Genomic DNA, 20,037 nt, shown 5'->3' on the forward strand with positions numbered 1-20,037 from the left:
CCGCCTGGGGGATCCCAGGCACCCAGGGCCAGGACCCGTCCGCTCCTGGCTCTCCCTGGAACCCCGTGGTGGCTTTGAGCCCCTTGAGCCCCCACCACCCTAAGAAGATGCAGCCTGCTGGAGGCAGCCCCAGCTCAGCCTCGGCTCTGGGGTCTCTCCAGGACCCCATGAATGCACCTTGGGTTGCCAGTCCCAAGCAAAGTGGCCTGGGGCAAGTCCCTCAGTCCTTCAGAGCCTCAGTTTACCAGTCTGCAGCACAAAGTGTTGTTTTAAATTCTCTCGTGGGGATCTACGAGTCCCATGATCTCACCTCCTTCAGAAAACCCATCTGTAAGCAAACGCCACATGGTGCCTGTCATTACGTGTGTTCCTTGCCCATCTGAGCCCAGTACCCCGTCTTTACCATCCCTCCCTCCGGCCTCTGCGGCTCCCTCATCGGCTGGCTATGGCTGGAGCCAGCCTGTCTGCAATCAGCCAGGGGTTTTAATCTCGCTCAGAACTCATGGAAATGGCTTCACCTGCCTTTCAAGGTATTTAAAGGTTCTTGAACCAAATGCTTTTTGATCCTCTACTGCTGGGAACCAGGCAGGCTCTTCCACCAGGCTGCTCCCCATGGGGTTGGTCTCTAAGAGCTCTTTGATATCTCAGAGCTTTCTGTGGTTAGTTCAAAGCCTGGCCCTGGCCTTCACCTCCCCACCCCCCAGACCCAAGCCGGTCAGCACCAGAGCCACCGCCAAGGCCCAGCAGTGGCCCAGTTAATGGGGGCCGCCAGCCGACAGCTGTAGGCAACTCCCTCCTGATGGCTGGGACCCCAGCCCCTGCCCAGTGGGTGCAGGGTGAAGCCCGCCTCTTCTCTCAGGTAGGAACTGACTCCAGCAGACCACGCCTCTGCTTCCTGTCCAGGAGAGGGTGCACAGGGCGTGGAGGCTACAGATCCATGGACCCTGTCCAGGGGCTGGAGTGAGAGCCCTTGGCCTGGTGCTGGGCGGGCACCCGAGATTGCAAAGTCCCATGCAGGGATGGGTGTGTGAGGGCTGGAAACGTTTCTGCTCTGCCAGCTTGGTCTTCCTGGGGTGGCTCCAGCTTTGGAATTTGGCATCAGGGATCAGGGCGCCTCTGCTCCTGATGACAGAGCCTGCAGATGTCCTCAGAGGCCACCTGTCCCCAGTCTGAGCACCCACCCCATCGTGCAGTGTCCCGGCCAGGAGAGGAGCTGGGGCAGGTTGTGCAGGCATTCAGCCCTATGAGCCCCAAGTCACCTTGGACCTGGGAGAGGACACTGGCATGGCAGCCTGGGGTGGGGCCTGGGGCACGGGGCCCTGCTCATGAGAAGGACAAGGGGTACTGCCAGACCTCCCTCACCAAGGCCCTTGGGAGTTCCTGGGCCCTGTGACCTGACCCGACTGGCCTGAGCTCCAGAATCTAGGCCCAGCCCTGTCATCTGCTAATAGCAGCAGCTACCATTTATCGAGCACCCAGGGCTGCCAGGCCTAGTGCCAAGAACACAACACGAATTGCCCCCGTGAACAGTCATCGTGACCCGGCGTGGAGCCAGCCTGGCCTGCCTGGGCTCACAGCCCACTGGGGAAGCAGGCCGTGACGGTTCATGGGGTGTGGGGATGGGAGAGAGAAGAGGGGCCCCCAGCCTCTCCTTAGGTCCCTCTCTTCTGCTTCCACCCTTCAGCTGTGGGTGCCTCGGGCCTTCTCTCCAGTGACCCCATCCCTGCCCGCATGGGTGTCCCTCAGACAGCATCTTCACCCCAGTGCAGAGCTCAATCCCAGCCCAGAGGGGCCCCGGCACAGGCTGTGCCCCAGATCCTCCTGACCCTCCCTCCAGAACCTCACGCCAGGCAGCCATCTATCTCCCTGCATATTCACAGCCTGTCACCCTCGCCTCTCCTCTCTGGGCCCCTGGCCGTCCCTACCCCGTGACTTCCTGAGAGGCGGGATCTCTGCCCTGGTCCAGCCCCAGCCCCACGGCCCACACCTCGGGGAGCAGGTTACCACCTCTGCCCTGGGTGGCCCTGTGCCTCCCACTCAGTACTGTTTCAGTGGCTGGGCTGTTCGTCATCGCGCCCCCTCCTCTCCCTTCCACAGTTTTATTGATCCGTGTAGCAGGCGTTGAGCAGCTCCTGTGTGCCAGACACAATGTGTACCGAATCTCACCCTGGCTACCTCTGGGAAATGCGCACAGGTGGCACCAGAGCCAGGTGCACGGCTGTTCCCGCCTGGACTGGACAGGCCATCTCTCCCGGTCTCTTGTGCTGGTGGGCAGCTGGGCCTTGCCCTGCAGGGTGGGACTTGTGCCGGGCACAAACTTGGGTGCGACCAAGTCTCCTGGAACTAGAGATGACAGAACGGCTTCAGCCCTTGGAAGTCTAGGGTGTCCCTGTGCCCAGTGCCCCGCACAAAGGATGAGCCTTGTAACTCTTTGCTGAGTTCAGCTGGTTTTGGGACAAAGGGGGACATGACAGAGAGGAACGAGGAAAAGGAAGGTTGGGGTGGCGAGGCTGGGGCATTTGCAACGCATCCGCGTGAGGTGTGTCTGTCCCCCTGGGGGTGTCCTGGACCAGACCATGGCCACGCAGTGCTCTGAATGCTCAGGACAAAAGCAGACACAAGCGTCACTAGTCCCTCCTCAGAAGACCAGGTAAGTCCTGCTACCCCAAGTCTCGGGTTCCCCCTGAAGAAATGGCAGCTCCTTCTCTCTCTGGGCCTCAGTTTCCCCATCTGGGAGAAGGTCCTGAGCCTCTCTGACTGTGCCTGTGGGACGCTCCAAGGGACAGATGGTGGCCAGGCCATGCCCCATTGTCCTCCTGCCCCCTGCATCCCCACAGCATCCCCACAGTGTCACAAAGGCCACTCCTTGTGGTGTTTGTTCTTCTGGTCAAACACACCAAGCAGACAGTGAGACTCATGGACCTTCAAGCCAAAATTCCCCTCCACTCCCGGAAGCACCACTGGCTTCCTCGGAAAGCCCTGCGAGGACCTCTCCTTCAGGCCCAGGGTCTGGTGTCCCCTAGGGCAGCCGCTCCACTCCCCAGATCTCCAGAGGCCCCAGTCCTTATGGCCAGGCCACCAGGTGAGGGTGCCAGGGTAAGAGGGAGGCTCCAGCTTCTGCTGCAGGACCCCCAGTCCCGGAGGGGAGCATTCCCTTGCCCGGTCCACATGTCACCACTGGGAGAGGGCAGAGCTGAGCCAGGCCTGGGGTGGGGCAGGACTCCGTTCTGTGGGCACTGGGAAGGCACAGAGCCAGGGCGGAGGAGACCAGGCCTGGCGCCCGAGGGTACAGCTGGGACTTGTGAAGCTGGGCCTGAGTGGGGAGGACACGCGGGGAGAGACTAGAGTGCTGTGAAGGAGAACTGAGGAGAGAATTACCCGGCGGGGTGGAGGGGCCCACGTGGCACAGGGAGACCAATCGGCCACTGCTGCAATGGTCTGAGCAACAAACGACTGCGTGGAGGTGACTCTGAGGGCCAGACGGGCTTTTGGGGCTGGGTGTGGGCTGGGGCTGAGGAAGGCTGTTGGAGCTTGGAGTCCCGATGGGCACAGGCAGAAAGAGGAGCCTGTTCAGGTGGGGCTGCTCCCTCTGGTCTTTGTCCACCCACCCCCAGGGGCCCCGTAATATCACGGCTTCATGCACACGTGCCTGTGTGCTCGCCTCCTCGGGGAGTCACAGACTTGTTCATCCCCAGGAGGCCTGGCTCTGCCCATGCTGGTGTGAGCTGCCCGGTGTGAGAACAGGTCCGGCACAGGCCGGCAGTGTGTGTTCTGGGTCACAGATGCAAAGGCCAGGGTCACGGGGGGTTTGGGGCACCCCACATCACGGAGGCAGGGGAAGGGGAAGATCATGAGAGGTAGGAAACCCCAGGCCAGGAAGGCTGCGCTTCAGCCATCAACCCAGAAAGCAGGTGGCAGGGACATGGGCCTGAGCCAGGGGAAGCCACCAGAGATCTCGCCAGGAGCATCTGATAGCGGAACAGAAGCTCAGAGGGATGGCTGGCCGCAGCGGGCAGGGCAGAGCCTGATGGCCGTGCGGATGGCAGGAATCCTGCATTTGTTCACTGCAGAAGGCCCAGTGAGGCCAGGCGCATGACTCTACAGCAGCTCCGGAAGAGCAACGCCAAGGCTGCCATGGGGCAGAGGCGGGAAGCTCCTGGGCTCCAGGCCTGCAGGAGGGCTCTCTCTCGTCCTCACATCTCGGGACCTGGCGTGCAGCCAGCGTCACACCGCTTCCTTGATGTGTGTGTGTGTGTGTGTGTGTGTGTGTGTGTGTGTGTGTGTGTGTGTGTGTGTGTGTGTGTGTACTGGGCGGGTGTTGTTCCCATGTCCCCAGGCCTGCTTTCTCATGCTGGGAGTGCCATTTGCCTGGCACAGCATGGAGCTCAGGGAGTGGAGGGGGAAGCCCGGAGGAACGGCGCCTCCCTTGGCCCCTGTGGCCCCATCTGTGCCCTGGCAGGGAGGATCTGATGCCCCTGCGCAGCTGGGATCCGACCTGCCCTGGGCAGTGACCACTGGGCCCAGACCTGCCCACAGGGCAGCTGGGCCGGCCAGGCCCCCTCGAGGCTTCCTCCCCGCCTGGCCCTTCCTGTTTCCTTCCTGCCCCCATTTCTCACCCCTGAGCCGGTTCCTGGAGCCCCAGCCCCCCATCTGCCCCGAGTCTGTGATGTGGGGTGAGTGTGCTGAGTGTGTGGGGAGGGGATGGGGGCTCCTGGGGGCCAACGTGGCCCCGCTTATGCCCTGGGCAGGGCCTCATGTTCGGTTCCCCAGGAACCTGGAGGCAGCTATAAAGCTGATCAAGCCAACCGCGCCTCCCACCTAGGGGCAGGGCTAATGGGCTCACAGAGGGTGAGGAGACTGCGGCAGTCCTTTGTTGAATGCCTGCTGTCCACCCACATACATCCTGGCCCGCCCCTCTGGGCCCGGTCCAGGGTTGCCCCGCCTCACTGCCTGTGGGGCGAACAGAATGGGCCCGGGACTTCCAGAGAAGGCACAGCCTGCGGTGCCCCCAGATGCCTGGCCCCTCCTTGGTGCAGCAGCAGGGGTGACAGGCCTCTGGCCACTGAGGACCCACCATGCATTGGGTTGCGTTCTCAGGGCAAGAAAGAGCACTGACCGAGACCAGGCCAGGCCCCCGGGGCCCAGGGTACCCTGTGGGCACAGTGCTGCCACCCCACTCTACAGATGGAGAAGCAGAACCGAGACTGGAGACCAGTCTGACAGGCCCACGGCCAGGTCCTGGCCTGGGTTGGGCCCCCTCTGTGGCCTGGCTTGCTCTGAGATGGGGAACCAGCAGCCGGACGCACACACTGCTCACCAGCCTGGACGCAGCAGCGCAGGTCCTGCCCTGACTGCCTCCTCACCTTCCTGTGAGCTGGGAGCCCTCCAGGGCCCCACGTTCACATGTGTGGGGGAGGCGGCTCCTGTGGCTCCCGGCTCCGCCCACCTCATGGCCCTGCTTTGTATCCCTTCCTGGAAACCGAGTCCATACAAGGGTCATGAGCCCCTCCTTCCACGCCCCTGAACACAGGGCTTCCCGGGTCCTGGGTCCCGTGCACCCTCATCCCGAGGGGAAGGGTGGATCCTGACAGGTGGTGGAGACCTGCTCAGGGGAAGGCACTGTGGCTGTGGGGGCTCCCTAGCTGTAGGAGGACCGATTCTTTCTTTTCCTTTTGTCTTCATCCTTTGTGGCTGGGAATGGGGGGCTGGGGAGAGACTCGGAGAGGGGCCACAGCCAGGGGTGTACCCTGGGCCCAGATGGGCGGCACCAGCGTCCTGCTGCCCTGCGCACCACCTGGCCAGAGAAGGACAGGAAAGGGCCCTTCCTTTCCTGTGCAGGAGGGAGCCTGCACAGAGGCAGAGGGCTCCCGGCACAGACCACACTGCACTCCCACCTCTCACAGGCTGGAAAGTCTGCGCTTCCTCCTGACAGCCCTCCTGGTTTCCCAGGGTTAGGGAGCCCTGCTGTGAGCTCCCACTGTTCCCTGGGCTGTATCATCGGCTTCTGTGGGGTTTGGTTTTTTGTTTTTTCTGGACTAGGGATTGAACCCAGGGCCTTTGTAGTGAACTACTCTGCCTGCCTTTCTATTATTTTTGTCTGTTTGTTTGTTTTTAAAAGGGAAAGGTTTTATTTGGCTTACAGTTGGCAGAGTTTCAGTCCGTAATCAGCCGACTCCAAGACAGGGTGGCAGAGGGGCAACAGTTCATGTTGTGGAGACAGCAAAAGCAATAGGAGGCCTTCACAGCCTCTCCCTGCGCCTTTTATCCCATCCAGACCACCTAGGATAGGTAGCACTCACGTCTGGATATTTGTTGTTGTTTGTTTGTTTGTTTTGGTTCCAGGGACCAAACTCTGGTCCTTGTGCTTGCAATGCAGGCAGCAGACTGAGCTAAATCCCCAGCCCTGTTTTTTGTTTTGAGACAGGGTCTTGCCACGTCACTAAATTGCCCAATCTGGGCTCGATTCTCCTGCCTCAGCCTCCCAGAGTACTAGGATCACAGTGTGCACCCTATGCCTGGCCCTCCCTGGCTTCCAATATCCACACCCCAGGATGATCCAGGCTGGAGCTGGGTACATACATTGTTAGCCCGAGAGCTGCAGGGGAAGTGGCTAAACAGACTTCGCCAGAGATCAGCACGGACGGGGCCCTGTCCAGGGGCCCAGATAAGGGCGTGGGCTCAGAGACGGAAGTGAAGGGCCACGGCAGAGAGTGGAGAGCAGACACCCAGGGACAGGGCAGGCCATCTGGGCAGTGTTACGCCGGGCTGGCTTGGTGACCCCAGAACAGGGCGCTTTGCCCTGGGCTCCAGGGTGGGTGGTGAGCGGGCATCGGGCAGTGCTCCTGAGGCCCGCTGAGGGAGCCTCGTCAGGGTGGAGCAGCACAGCTGGGGAGCCACCCACATAGCCCAGGGCGCCGCCGCCCCGCTTCCCACCCTGCTCCCTCCAGCGCCCCCCCCCCCCCCGGGATGTGGCCTTGGGAGGGGACAGTAAGCGCATACTGAAGGCATGGAGGAGGCAACGCGACTTCCAGCGCTGACGTCCCCCTAGCAGAGTGTGCCTCCGAGATGCCGGCACCACGTCTGGCCTGCACCCATCCGCGGGCGGGCAGGACGGCGGTGGGCGACCCATGTGCCCTTGCCCACCCATGAATGCCGTGTGGACAAGGGCCAGCTGAGGCCCCTCTGAAGATGAAAGCATCACTTTCCTCTCGGAGTCACAGCTGAACCTGGCTTCGCCTCCGCCCTGCTTCCCCGTGAGGCCCCAGGCAAAAGCTCCAACCTCTCTGGGCCTCAGTTTCCTCTTCAGGTGGCTGGAGAGGTCCCAGGGGGCTCATTCCTCTCACCCGGGATGACAGAGTGGTTGCTCTGCCTCTGCCCTGCACGTGCCCTTGCTGTCCCTGGGAGGGCTCACTGTTTCTGCTATGTCCTGGACTGGGCAGGGCCTGACCCATAGCAGGTGATGTGAAAATCCTGGTGGCTTTTAAACTCCAGAGGCCACCCCACTCCTCCTAGGGAGCCCTCTGGTTCTGCCCGCTCCCCTGTGGGCTGCGCTGTACCCCAGTGCCTGAGCACCTGTCGGTGTGCAGTTCTGGAAACCGCCCGTCTCTGCTCCCTCTTTTCCTTTCCGTGGTCTTCTCTTAGATCCCAGGCATGGCTCAGCCCGATACCAGGCCGCTGTGGTGTGGCCGGTGCTCTGGGGATTGTTTGCAGGCGACTGTGACTCAGCCATGATAGCCAGGGCCCAACCCTGGGAAGCAAGGGGAACCTTGGCCTCCTTGCTGGGGGCTCACGGCTGCCCAGACAGGATCCCAGCCCAGCCTGGTCCTTGGGGGCAGACTGAGGATGCCCATTAGGGCCCAGGCCTGCAATCCTCCCTGAGCCTGGCCAGGGCCCCCCGGACAGAGGAAGGCAGGGTCCTGGGAGCCACAGGGCAGCCAGAGGTGGGCGGTCTTGGCCCCCCAGGCAGGCCCCTGAATGGCCTGGTGCCTGGGTGCCCCTATGGCTGCTTCCTCTCCCCAGCTATTTCTTTGTTTGCCTGGAACAGTGTGGGGTTGTTGGGTAGGGGCTGGGCCACCTGGGAGCAGGAGGGTGGCTGCTGCCAGCGGTCCTGGGACGCAGTGACATGGAGGACAAACAGGGCAATGAGGGGAGTGGGCAGGGCACTGCCAGCCAGGTAGACGGCATCTCCAGGGAGGTGTTTGCAGATGGACCAAGGGCGCTGCGTGTGTCAATACCGGGCAGCAGGTGGCCCCACCCTGCCCATGCAGCCATCCCAGCCATGGTGACGCTGGGGCCAGTGGTGACCAGGTGCTCTCTGGGCTGAGGATGGGCAGCCAGCCTCCTCTTGCTGCCAGTCGCGATCCTGGACTGCCACACCACTCTGACCTGACCCTGCTGCCCGGCGAGGGGGCCCCAGACCTCCTCACTCTGCACCTGGACAGGAGACAGGGACAGCGACCAGCACCCGGCCGGCAGGGCAGCCTGAGCACTGCCAGAGTGTGCAAGGCACCTGCTCGGTGCCCCACCGGGGACGGGAGACAGCAGCAGACACCTCCCCAGCCTCACGGCTCCTCCCTCAGGGACACAGGGGCACCGGGGCCACACAGGCTGCGGCTCATACTCCAGGCCGTCTGCTGGCCACATGACCTCATCGCCCCATGCCTCACCTGTGACATCGCCAAGGACCCCCAAGCTCTAGGAAGGAGCAGGGAGAAGTGCCATGAATTAGGCAGGGCAGGAGGGGCTGAGCACTGGAAACCGGAGCAGCCTGTGCTGTGGGCAACCCTCCCTCTCTTCACCCCATCAGCACCCCAGCGGGCCGGTGTTCAGTTGTCCTGAGTGGAATCCTGCACCCCTCTTGACACCTGGGAGCCCCGGGGCTCCCATTGGAAAACGCCGTCCTGTGCTATGCTGGCTGCGTGGGGGGAGCCCTGCATCCTAGTGGTGGGGAAAGTGGAGGAGATGGCTGTGTTATCTTCCCCAGAGGGCCCAGGGGCCCTGAGCCTGTCCATCTGTGGGTTGCAGAGCAAGGCCCTTATCCCCCAGCCCAGCACACCCTCTACAGGTCCTCCCCTGGGGAGGCAGGGGCACCGGGGCCCGGCTATGGCACAGATGTGGGTGGGGTGGGGATCCAGTCTCTCAGGGCTCAGCACACTGCTGGCTGCACTGCAGCTGAGGCCCAGTTGGTTCCCAGTCGCCCCTTCACCTCAGCCTCCACCACCTTCTGGACTGTCTCGCCTCTCCCTCTGCCCAAACACCCTGCCCTGGAGTCCCCTCGGCCCCTGTGGCCTGCTCTGGCCCAGGACATCTGAGCCCCAGAGGCATGGGGAGCAGCAGAGGTAAGGGGACAGAGAAGAGATTAGGGGCTTTGGTGTCAGCTCTGTGACTTGGGGCCAGTCCTCAAGTCCCCTACTCCCAAAGCCTCCACGTCTGCAGAATGGGCACCCATGCCAGCACTGGTGAGGCTTAGCTGTGGAACCTGGAGGCTGGGACGGGCAGTCAGCCCCCAGCTGTGACAGATGTGGACACTGATGCCATCCGTGAACCCTGGCTACAGTGTGGGCCATGCAGGAGGCTCTGTGCCCGGGAGCCTCTGCCCTCCCTTCCTCCCTCCACAAGGTGCCACCGCCTGGTCCCCTGGCCTCTAGGGACCAGTCCTGGTGAGGCATCCTCACCTGTCCCTCAGGAGGGTGGGCGGCTGTGCCTCTCCCACATTCCAGCAGCTCCATCAGAATCCAGGGAGGATCCAGGGAGACGGTCTCCTGGCAGCAGGGCTCCTGCCACTGCCACTGCAGGGGCGTCTGTGACGCGGCCATCCCCACCAGGGCCACAGGAGCTGCCCAGACCCTGACAGGTGGTCTGCGGGCTGGGCCTGGGCAGATGAGGTGGTGGGAGTGGCAGGCCCACTGCCACACAGAGGGGAGGTGGGCTTCAGACCCCTGGCCACCAGTGGGGTTAGGACTCCTGGGAGGAGATGGCAGGGGAAGGTCCATGTTTGCTAGCCACACCCTGTGCTTGCCTTGGGCCTGACACAGAGAGCCGTGCACGAGGGCCGTGTCCCTCCAGGGGCCTCGGCTGGTTGGGGCACACAGAGCCCGTCCTGACCTCCTGCCCTTCAGATGGGCAGGGGTCCCAAAGCCATTTCTACCCTTGGAAAATTTCACTGGACCAAAGGCACACTTGGTGCTCGGCCTCAGCCAGAGTCTGATGATAAAATCGATAAAATAATTTAAAATAAATAATTTATGTTTAGCGTCTGAGTAATCACTTTGGTTGCCACTCACACTGCTGAAATTTAAGACTCATAGAGACATTTAGCAGGCCGTGCTCCTCCAGGGTCCCCGTCCCCTCCCAGAGCCGGGCTCCGGCCCTGCTGGACACCGCCCCAGAAAAACACCCTGTACTAACTGCTGCTCACATCCGTTACCTCTGCCACGCTGCACAGCACACACACGGCCCTGCCCCGCTGTCCTCCTGCTCAGATGCGTCTTGGTGATGGCCCTGTGTCCTCCGGAGACAGCGTCTTCTTCTTCACTTCCCGGCTGCAGACGACGTTTTCCTGTGTGCCAGGGAACTGGAACCGATGCCTCATGGGCGGCAATAACTAACCTGTGTACCTACCTGCCGAAGCGTACGGGACCTGGAGGGCTCCGTGGGTAGGGCGGCCATGACACGCGGCAGCCTGGGCTGGGCTGGGGAGGCCACACTGCCCCCACCGCCTGCCAGAGTGCGCTGGGTGCCATGAGGTATCGGCACTGTCAACCTGCGAGTGTGGCTGACCTGACCGTCTAACGACGCCTGTCTCTGGAGCACGACACTGCGCTCCACGCGATGGGTGCTCGCCTCGGGGAGCTGCGGAGGCTGAGAGCGGCTTCCCTCGCCTGGAAGACTCAGAGCCGAGTTCAGGCTTTTCCTCAGCCCAGCCATGAGGACAGGGCAGCTTGAACCGGATGTGTGGCCTGGGCCTTGCTGCCCCTCAGCAGGGTGTGGGCCTGACTTGGTCCCCAGCCTGCCTGGGCCCTCGGTGACAGACCCCAGGTCCAAGACTACTCTGCGGGGGCATCCAGGAAGTGGGCAGAGCCAGCATGGCCTCCCCCGGCACCCGGGGCTGGGCCCCAAAGTACCCTCTCAGGAGCCTCCCAGGCCCTGAGACACTACTGCCACCTGTCCGCCCCGGCACTGTCCCCAGGTGTGGCCTGCTGTGCTCTCACCAGCCCCCTGCCCCCAGGCTGGGTACAGCCATCACCAACTGCCCAAGAGTGAGCCCTGGGTTGGGGAGGAGGGCATGGAGCCCACAGTTCCTGTCCTGTGTCACCTGGGCGGCTCCCTTGCCCCTGCCAGGGTCTTGCCCTGTCCACCACCTCCTGCAGCCTCCTTCCTGGCTCCCACCACAGCTGCCCCGACCCAGCCCTCTACCCCAGCCCTGTGAGCACTGCCCCCAGCCTCTCCACCGGGCACAGGCTGGGGGGTGGTTGGTCAACAGCAGCAGAAGCTGGTTAACTGAATAGCATAGGATTAAAGGCTCTGATGGCCCAGGGGACAGGGGCCTTCACAGAAGAAGACGAAGGGCAGGCAATGACAGGAGGAGAGAGGATGAGAGGTTCAAGCCTAGAGAGCCAGTGGGGAGCAGGAGAGGACTCAGGGTGGAGCGAGGAGAGCAGAGATTGAGCAGAGAAGCCTCCGAGACGCCTGACTGTCCCTGGGGTTTGTCACTCAGGCAGAGAGAGCCGAAGCCAGCACCCATGGGTGGCATTCCCGGGGAGAGGGTGCTGTCAGAGCAGGGGAGGAAGGTGGTCACCACTGCCCTGGGGGTTCCAGACAGGCAGGGTGCGGCCGGCCTGGAAAAGCCCCCACCAGTGTTCCAGGGACACCATGAGCCAGGTGCAGAGAGGCCAGGAAGCTCCTGGGCTGCAGAGCAAGCACTTTGCAGCCCCCCGTGCTGTGGTGCTGCATGCTCATACATGTGCACACATGGGCACCTGTAAGGCACGGGTACCCAGGGCCTGGTGAGCCACGTTGGATGGAGAACGAGAGCCTTTCCAGGCTTGCCAGGCTGAACACCCGAGGGTGGGTGGGAGGCCAGCATGGGTGCTGGGCAAACCAGGCCCTGCTTGTGTGGCATTGAGCCCTGGATCTGTCGTCCTCGGGGCACGGGTGTGTTGGGGGACTCTCCTGCCTCAGCTTCCTCTCCTGGAAGAGCCAAGGACAGTGATGGGGTCGAAAGGAAAGGCCAGCATTTGGGGGGCTGCGGTTCAGCTCCTCCTCCCCTCCTCCCTCCTCCCTGGAACTGCAGCAGAGTGGAGGACCCCATGCCCCGGGGGAGCTGTGATGAGGAGGGTGGTGGCACTGCTCTTCCGGCCAGGGTCAGGGCTGGGCGAGGCCCGGAGGGAGGCCGGGCCAGCAGGACAAGCCCCCGGTGCCCCGGATCCCCCACAAGGCCTGGGCTCCTCAGAGGCAGAGAGCACCCCAGAGCTGCCTGCCCAGCAGGCCAAGGGCATCTGCCACCCAGAGCAGGCTGCGGCTGGCACATGGGCGGGCAGGCAGCAGGCAGCGGGCAGCGGGCACTCAGGAGTGTAAATTCCACATTTGCATCTGGACGTCCCTGGCGAGGGCCGCTGACCTTTCCAGCCTCCTTCCTGCCATCCCCACTGGCTCAGCCGGGCAGGAGTGGCCACCGAGAGCTGGGGCCTGGGCACAGGGCTGGGGGTGTACCCAGACAGCGGGCTCACCCCTTTGGCCCCCACTGTCCCCTGCTCTGCACCCCCAGCCATAGCCTGACACGGGGCCGGCAGGGCCCGGATTAGCAGTCGCCCTGGCTACAGAGAAGCCTCCTGGGGACGCCATGGCGGTGCTGAGTGGCACAGTCACTGCCAAGGCACTTGGCTCAGCAGCCCTGCCTGAGCCCCTAGGGCAGGTGGAAGCCTCTCTCCACAGCCACAGAAGGGGGCCCCAGTTGACCTGGCCAATCCAGGAGGTGCTGTGTGAATCTACCCATGGTGGGCAGGACAGCGGCTGGGACCTGGGCCCCACGCTGGAACTGCCTCGAGCCTGGCCCTGGGGTGCAGGGTGTGGGGCCTGGGCATTCATCTCCATCCTCGATGTCCCCACCCGGACAGCACCCCCATCGGGACATAGGGCTTCACAGACATCGTCACGACAAGATGAGGTCCTGCCTCTTGGGGTGCCCTTCTCAGGGTGGCTGGTGTCCCCAGGTGACAAGTAAGACGGCTGCGTGGCCACACGTGAGACAGAGCATGGCTGCACGTGAGACCTTCGGGGGGGTCAGTTGTGCTATTTGTCAGGGCCACCCAGGGGCCATCAACAGGGAGAGCACAGTCTGGGACTGCTGGAGCCGCCGGGTACAGGGTCCGAGGGGAGCAGAGGAACCCCAAGGGCAGGACGAGGGCAGCCTTCCGTGCGCCACCCTGCCTGGCACTGTCTGTTTGTGATGGGATTTCACTGCGTGGCCAGTGTCCGGGACTCCTGGGTGGCAGATGTGCGCCCCACACCACACAGAGGAGTCTGTGGCACGGTGGACCTGGACCCAGGAGGATGTGCTGCACCGCACTGCCCTGCCCCCAGACCCGCGTGGTGCTGCTCCCGGGCTCATGGCCTTGCTTCTCCCTGAGCTGCCTTGAGGCCTCAGGCGGGACCTGGGGAGGTGAACAGAGCAGTTGCTGCCTTCCCTGGAGAGGCCTCTGCCAGGCAGCACCTGTGCACTGGGCAGGATGGGAAGAGGAGCTCCAGGCCACGGGAGTCACAGGACACAGGTGACCCCACAATCGCTCTGCCTGCCCCGCCGCAGGTCCCAGGAGTGCCCCTGGTATCCACAGTCCCACTTCCAAGTCCTGCTTGCAGTGACCCCATGGAGCCTCTGGGGACATCTCCCAGAAACCCCATTCACTGGCACCTCTCCCTGGGGCGGGGCCCTAGATGACCTTGCCTCGGTTTACCCATCTGGACTGTGTTGTGGCAGGTGACAGCTGTGCCCACCCTGGTCCCCCACTGTCTCCTTCGTCCATCTGCCAGCCAGCTGTCCCCACCTCCCGTCTTCACCGTCGGCCTCCGTGGTGATGGGGGGAGGGCAGATTACAGAGCTGTCTCCCTGGAGTCTGGGTGACAAGGGTAATTAGTCGCCTGCCAGCCAGCTACCCAGTAACAACAGGGAGGCCCAGGGCCCTCCTCCTGCGGGCGCCTGGGTGCGGGCTGAGTCCTCTAGGAGGGGCCAGTGGCCAGAAGTCACCTCAGGTTGGGACAAAGGATGGGCTCTGCCTGCGGCCTCAGCAGGCCCGGGGCCCACCTTGGCCCTGCTTTGCTGCACGGCCTTGGGCAAGTGGCTCCCTCTCTCCGAGCCCTGCTGCCCCAGGGCACACGGGGGCCTGGGTGGCAGACCCTACGCCCCATGTCCCCGCCTCGGTGTGGCCACCTGGTGCCCTAAACTCTGTCTCCCACACGTTGCCTCGGGTGGCCATGGCCCAGCCCCTGGATGAAGCAGGGTGGATCTTGGCTCGTTCAGTCTTAAGTTCCCAGTGTTTCCCAATACCTTGGACAGTGCTGTGACTTTGTGGGGTTCCAGGAGCATCTCTGCTTTTATGAAATCACGGTCACACTGGGCTCGTAGTATTCCTTTTGGCCTGGAGCTCCATTTTCTGCCCAGAATCTGTGGTGGCAGCAGTTTGAGAGGGCTGGAAGGTGGGTGGGGACCCCCGGGCCTCACCCCAGGCTCCTTGCCCCAGATGAGTGGCTGCCCTGAAGTACTAGGCCCCATCTGAGGACTCTGGCTCATGGCTGACTGGAGTCTGGCCAGGCATCTCTGTTGCCCTGGGCCTTGGGAGGGTGTTGGAGCCCCTGCCTCGGTGACACCATCAATACCGAGGACCCGTGGCCACTTCAGCCCTCACCTCAGCATTCAAATGAGAGAAACTGAGTCTTGTGGTGGTGAGGACTCAGCGTGGCCCGAGTGGGACACCTTCCAGTCCCCTCCTGCGCACTCCCAGCTCAGGGGTCCACCCTGGGCAACCCAGAGGACACTGGGTCCCCAAGACATCGGCAGAGGAAAAGGCAGGGTGTGGGACATCCGCTCCAGCCCCCAGCTCCCACTTGCCAAGGCTGCCCTGGGGTGGGACAGAGGAGGCCAGGAAGGGTGGGACCACGGCCCTGGGCTTCCGTGCGCAGCTTCCCCCGGTGCCGACACCCTGGGTCTCCACACCTGCACCTGAGACAAGGCTGCGGGACACGTGCTGGCTGCGTGGGGACCAGCGGGAGAGTGGCCCACAGGGGTGGCCCCAAGAGGGCCTGCAGGTACCAGCAAGGCCAGCCCTGGCCCACAGCTCAGGCCCGGGGACCTCACCCATGCGCCTGCCTCAGCCCTGGGTAGGGAAGGAACCCAGTCTCCATGCAGCAAGGGACTCTGAGTGGTGCTGCTGCTGACCTGAGAAATGGGCTCCTCCTCTGAGGAGAGGGCACCCCGAGAGGCAGAGATGCTTCTTTGGGTGCTACAGTTTGGGTCTAGAGTCTCCCAGACTCACATGTTCAGTGGCAGGCTTTGGAAAGTGACTGGATCACGGGGCACTGTGCTCAGCAGGGAACGCGGGCAACAGCTGACTGCTCGGTTAGGAGAGGGTGGGGCCCCATTGGAGGTCATCGCTGCGGTGACCTGGAAGGGTCCTCCCGCCTCTGGCTGCTTCCTGAGCACGGTGAGGAGAGCGACTCTCCAACACGGACTGAGCCCACCAAACCCCTCCTCCTTTCAGTTGTGTGGGTCTCAGTGCCGGAAAAGTGACTGATACAGAAACTTTTCCCATTTAAGTTGGTTATTGTAGGCATTCTGTTGTAGTAGCAGAAATCTGACTAAAACTGACAAGGCCGGAAAACTGCTGAATTTGTCAGGTCCCCAGAGAGGGCCTGGGTTCTGTAGCTTTCTGCAGACCAGGGCTCTTCCTCTACTGGGCCAAAAGTCCTTTTCCTTGCTTTTCTTCATCTACCAACTCTTACCTCCAGAGAGGCCTGTGCATGACCTTGTATCCTCGGTGGGGAGGTGTGTGTGTGACATTTTACGGTGCTTAAACAACCCACGTTACTCTCATATTTGTATACATAAATTTAGATATAAGTTGCAGGAAATGTTATTCCGATTCTTTATATTACCAACCGTGGCCCCAGAACACTAGAATTGCTAATGGGTTACTGTTTCAAAAGTGGTTATTTAACTTGTATTACACTTTTTTTTTTTTTGTGGTACCAGGGGTCAAACTCAGGACCTTGTGTTTGCAAGGCAAGCACGGTGCCACTGAGCTATATCCCCGGCCCCAGCACTCTTAAAAATTACTAAAACTTCAGGTTTAATTTCAAATCTCATGGCTTCAACTGTTATATCATCATTTGTATCTTTCCTTTTAATTTCAATAAATAATATTGAATATTTTAGAAAAATGCCTTTCTGAAAAATACTTTTTAAATCTTATATTTACTATAATTTACATTTTTTGAAGAAAGCTGTATTTCAATTCTTTAACTTTTTGATGTGCTGTCGTCCCTGGAACACAGACTGGTGATTTTGGTGAAACGCAGACGTGTGACTTCTTGGGGAGGAAACACTGGTTCTTTGCACGCTTGCCTCTCGCGTGTCCACAGGCAGCTCGTTCGCAGGAGAGCCAAACACAGCAGCCTCGAAGAACAAGAAAACCAGAGCTCGGCGCTGACTTCTCAATTCTGAGCTATACATGTGAGTAAGAGCAGAAAACGTGCTTTATTTGCAGCTTGTCTGCCCGATTTGAGATACTCAGGCCTCTGGTGGGCGGGTCTTGCTTAGTACTCTTGCAGACCTCAGAGGCTGCCTGGGTAGTTTTAGTGACAGCTTTCTTGATACATAATTCCGCAAGCTGCAGAGCTCATGCTTCTGAAGTGTGCGCATATTCATTGCCCTGCATTGATCACCGCTAATTCCAGAACACTTAACGTCCGCCACAAAGAACCTCTGCCCCTTTAGCGCTGCACCCAGCCTGAAATCACTCCTCCTGTGTGAGGCTGCCGGCTCTGGTCACTTCCCACCAATGGAACCGTGTGACAGCACCCTGCGTCTGTCCTCTGGCATCGGGCCGTTGACTGTGATGCCTCCACAGTGTGCCTCTCTTTCCTGTGGTAAGTAGCACTCTGTGGTGTGGTACATCCATTCCTCAGTTCATGGACATTCACAGTTTATTTTTTATTTTTTTGAGACAGGGTCTCTCTGTGCGTTTTGGCTGCTCTTGAACTCACTAGGTAGCCCTGGCTGGCCTTGAACTTGTGGCGATCCTCCTGCCTCAGCCTCCTGACTGCTGGCGTTACAGGTGTGTGCCACCGTGCTCGGCTATGCCTTTCTGTCATATGAGCAATGCTCCTATGAACATTTCTCTGCAGTTTCTTGAGGACGTTTTCAATTTTCTTGGCTTTATAGCTGGGAGAAGAATTGCTGGGCCACATGGTGACTCCTGGCTCTAATTCTGAGGCACTGCGGGCCCTCCCAAGTGGTGGGCAGTGCATAAGGCTTCCAGCTGCTCCCTGGCCTCGCGGGCACTAGGCCCTGGCTGTGACTTGAGCCGGCCCAGGGTGTGAGGCGGCATCTTTCTTGGCTGGGGATTTTGGGCCCGGGGCGCGATGATGCAGTCTTTTTGAGGAGCTCAGACCGCCATGGGGGACAGGAGGGCCATTCTGGGGGCCGAGGCCCTGTCCCCTCCACCCAGAGGAGGCTGTGCCCAGTCCCTGCCAGGGGCCCACGGGGTCTCTGTTGGCCACGGGTCACTGCCCAGGAGGAGCTGCGGGCTCACAGTACCCTCGTCCCGGGAGGAGGGGAGGAGGGGCCCGTGGAGGCCTGGGGACGACCCTCAGGGCACCTCCGTCCTGGCCTCCTCAGTGCGGGCATCCAGGAGGCCAGCTGGGGCAGGGACCTCCTGGCCTGGGCCCGGCACCACCTCCTGGGCAGGGCTGGGGGTCCGAGAGCCGGAGCCTGGCAGGACCATGGCTTCGAGAGGTGCAGGTGTCCAGGCTGGCTGGCTGCCCACATCCGGCTCTGCACTGACTCCTGGGCTCCGTCCTGCCCTGAGATTTTCTAGAGGGTCACTCTGGCCTGATGTTCCCCCGAAAGAGAGGGGGAAATCCATGCAGCAGTGGGCAAGGCTGTGCAAAAGTTGACTTTTCTCCCAAGTGAAAAAACATCCAGGGGAGTCTGGATCCAGGGCTGGAATGGCAGCTTCACAAATCAGATCTCAGACTTCTTTCCTGTTTGCTCCACCCACCTATGGTCCTGGGTACTGAACTCAGGGCCTTTGCACAGAGCTACATCCCAGCCCCCTCTTTATAGTTCGAGACAGGGTCTCATTAAGTTGCTAAATTGCCCAGGCTTGGTTCGAACTTGTTATCTTCCTGCCTCAGCTTTCCAGAGCACTGAGGGTACAGGTGTGCTTCGTCGCTCTTACTGAGTGGCTTTACCCCATGACCCGATATAGTTGCTACAGGTCTGGTTATCACACTAGTTCCCGCGAGCAGAGACGAAGAGGCACAGGAGACTCCATCTGTCCCAGCACCTCTTAGATCCCACAGAAGAACTTGGGGTGGCACACGAGGCCAGGCAATCTGGGAAATGTGGTCTTCAGTGCAGATGGTTTTGTGTGGGTAAAGCCAAGGTTCTGTGGTGGGGAAGAAGGAAGCCATTGGGGCCAGGCTGCCCAGGCAGGTCCCAGCTCACCTCCTCCCGCTGGGAAAGGTTGGCCACGCCATCTTGGCATCAGGCCCCAGCCTGGGAAATTGCTTGTTCTTAAATTGGACTCCTAGTTCTCCAACCCAAGCCAGAGCCACCTGGAGAGCGACTCGGACCTAGAACGGAGCCCTGACTCGGCATTCAGTGCCCCTGGCCACAGCCCCTCCGTCAGCCACCCCCTGCATCCTGCTCCCCCTACCCCCTTGCCTTGGGGCCTCTGCTGGGGCTCCCCTCGACAGCTCCTCTCCCCTGAGCCCCCTCACTGGCCGCAGGGAGCGCCGTCTCTACGCCCGCCTCCCCCGGGAGCCTTCTGTCATCCTCTGTTTATAGCTCAGTCAGGTGCCTGGGACGCTGCCCGCGGGGACAGCAGAGTGGGTTGTGACCCAAGGGGAAGGACTGGGATTTTCCAGGATGGTCACCCCACGTCTCCGTGCGTCCTGCTGTCTGGGGGCCCGAGCTGGCGGACTGGGTTAGCGGGCTCTTAATGGGACAGTGGAGCCAGGACTCCACAGCCTGCAGCCCTGGGGTCCCAGGTCACCACACGATGGAGAAGCTGCCCCCTCCAGAGACTGCTGGGTGGCTGTGCCTCCCCGGCCAACAGAGGGTCACCGCCTACCCTGCCCACCCACCACACTTACACCCCGTTTTCAGATACAGGTGCCTCCTGTGCCACCCTGGACCCTCCAACCACAGGGCTAGCTCTGGCCCCCGGTTTGAGGGCCCCTGTGTACTGGCTGTGATGGGCGGGCACTGCCATGGGCTGGTGGAGGCTGGGCCCGGACCACTGGGGACACTGGTGAGTGGCAAAGGAGCCACGTCAGCCTGAGCACTAGTCTGGAAGCCTCTGGTGGGCAGGGCCAGGCCAGAGGCCAGGGCTGCCACCCATGGCTTCTTCCTCAGCGGGCCTCAGTTTCCCCTCTACAAGAATGATGACAGCATGCCTCACCACCATGAGGCTCTCGTGAGCCCAGGGGTGTCAGGGGACCCAGGCCAGTGTCCACTCTGACTCCCAGGGTGCTGGGCAGCGGTGGGGCTGGGCGCCTATGGGGAGTCGGAGGTTAGGAGATGAGGGGAGGTCAGTTCCCCAGTTCCTCTGCCCTGGAGTGGCTACCCACAACCTAGGAAGCACAGAGCCTGGCAGGGGCTGAGGCCTTGGGGACACTCACAGGCGGCCCATGGTGGCAGATAAATAAATACAGGGCCAGATGGGCAGAGGCAGCAGCCACGTGGCTGGAGGGGACAAGACGACCTACAAGAGAGGAAGGGGCGGGTCTGGGAGAGGCGGGGACACTCGCCCCACAACT

General features: G+C 61.6%; 1 long non-coding RNA gene across 2 annotated transcripts in view; it reads left to right on the plus strand.

The window, feature by feature from the left end:
- Nucleotides 1–732: 732 nt before the first annotated feature.
- LOC117283534 overlaps nt 733–20,037 on the plus strand; it is a 23,293-nt gene continuing 3,988 nt past the window's right edge. The window contains exons 1-3 of one of the 2 annotated variants that reach the window (XR_004514577.1): nt 733–859; nt 16,546–16,723; nt 16,988–17,139. This is a non-coding gene — a long non-coding RNA (uncharacterized LOC117283534). Of the gene's footprint in view, nt 860–15,219; nt 15,301–16,545; nt 16,724–16,987; nt 17,140–20,037 lie in introns of those variants that run through there. The other variant, XR_004514576.1, reaches the window with a different exon arrangement.

Source organism: Fukomys damarensis, unplaced genomic scaffold, assembly GCF_012274545.1.
Source record: "Fukomys damarensis isolate Sample0158 unplaced genomic scaffold, DMR_v1.0_HiC HiC_scaffold_27, whole genome shotgun sequence".
NCBI classification, from domain to species: Eukaryota; Metazoa; Chordata; class Mammalia; order Rodentia; family Bathyergidae; genus Fukomys; species Fukomys damarensis.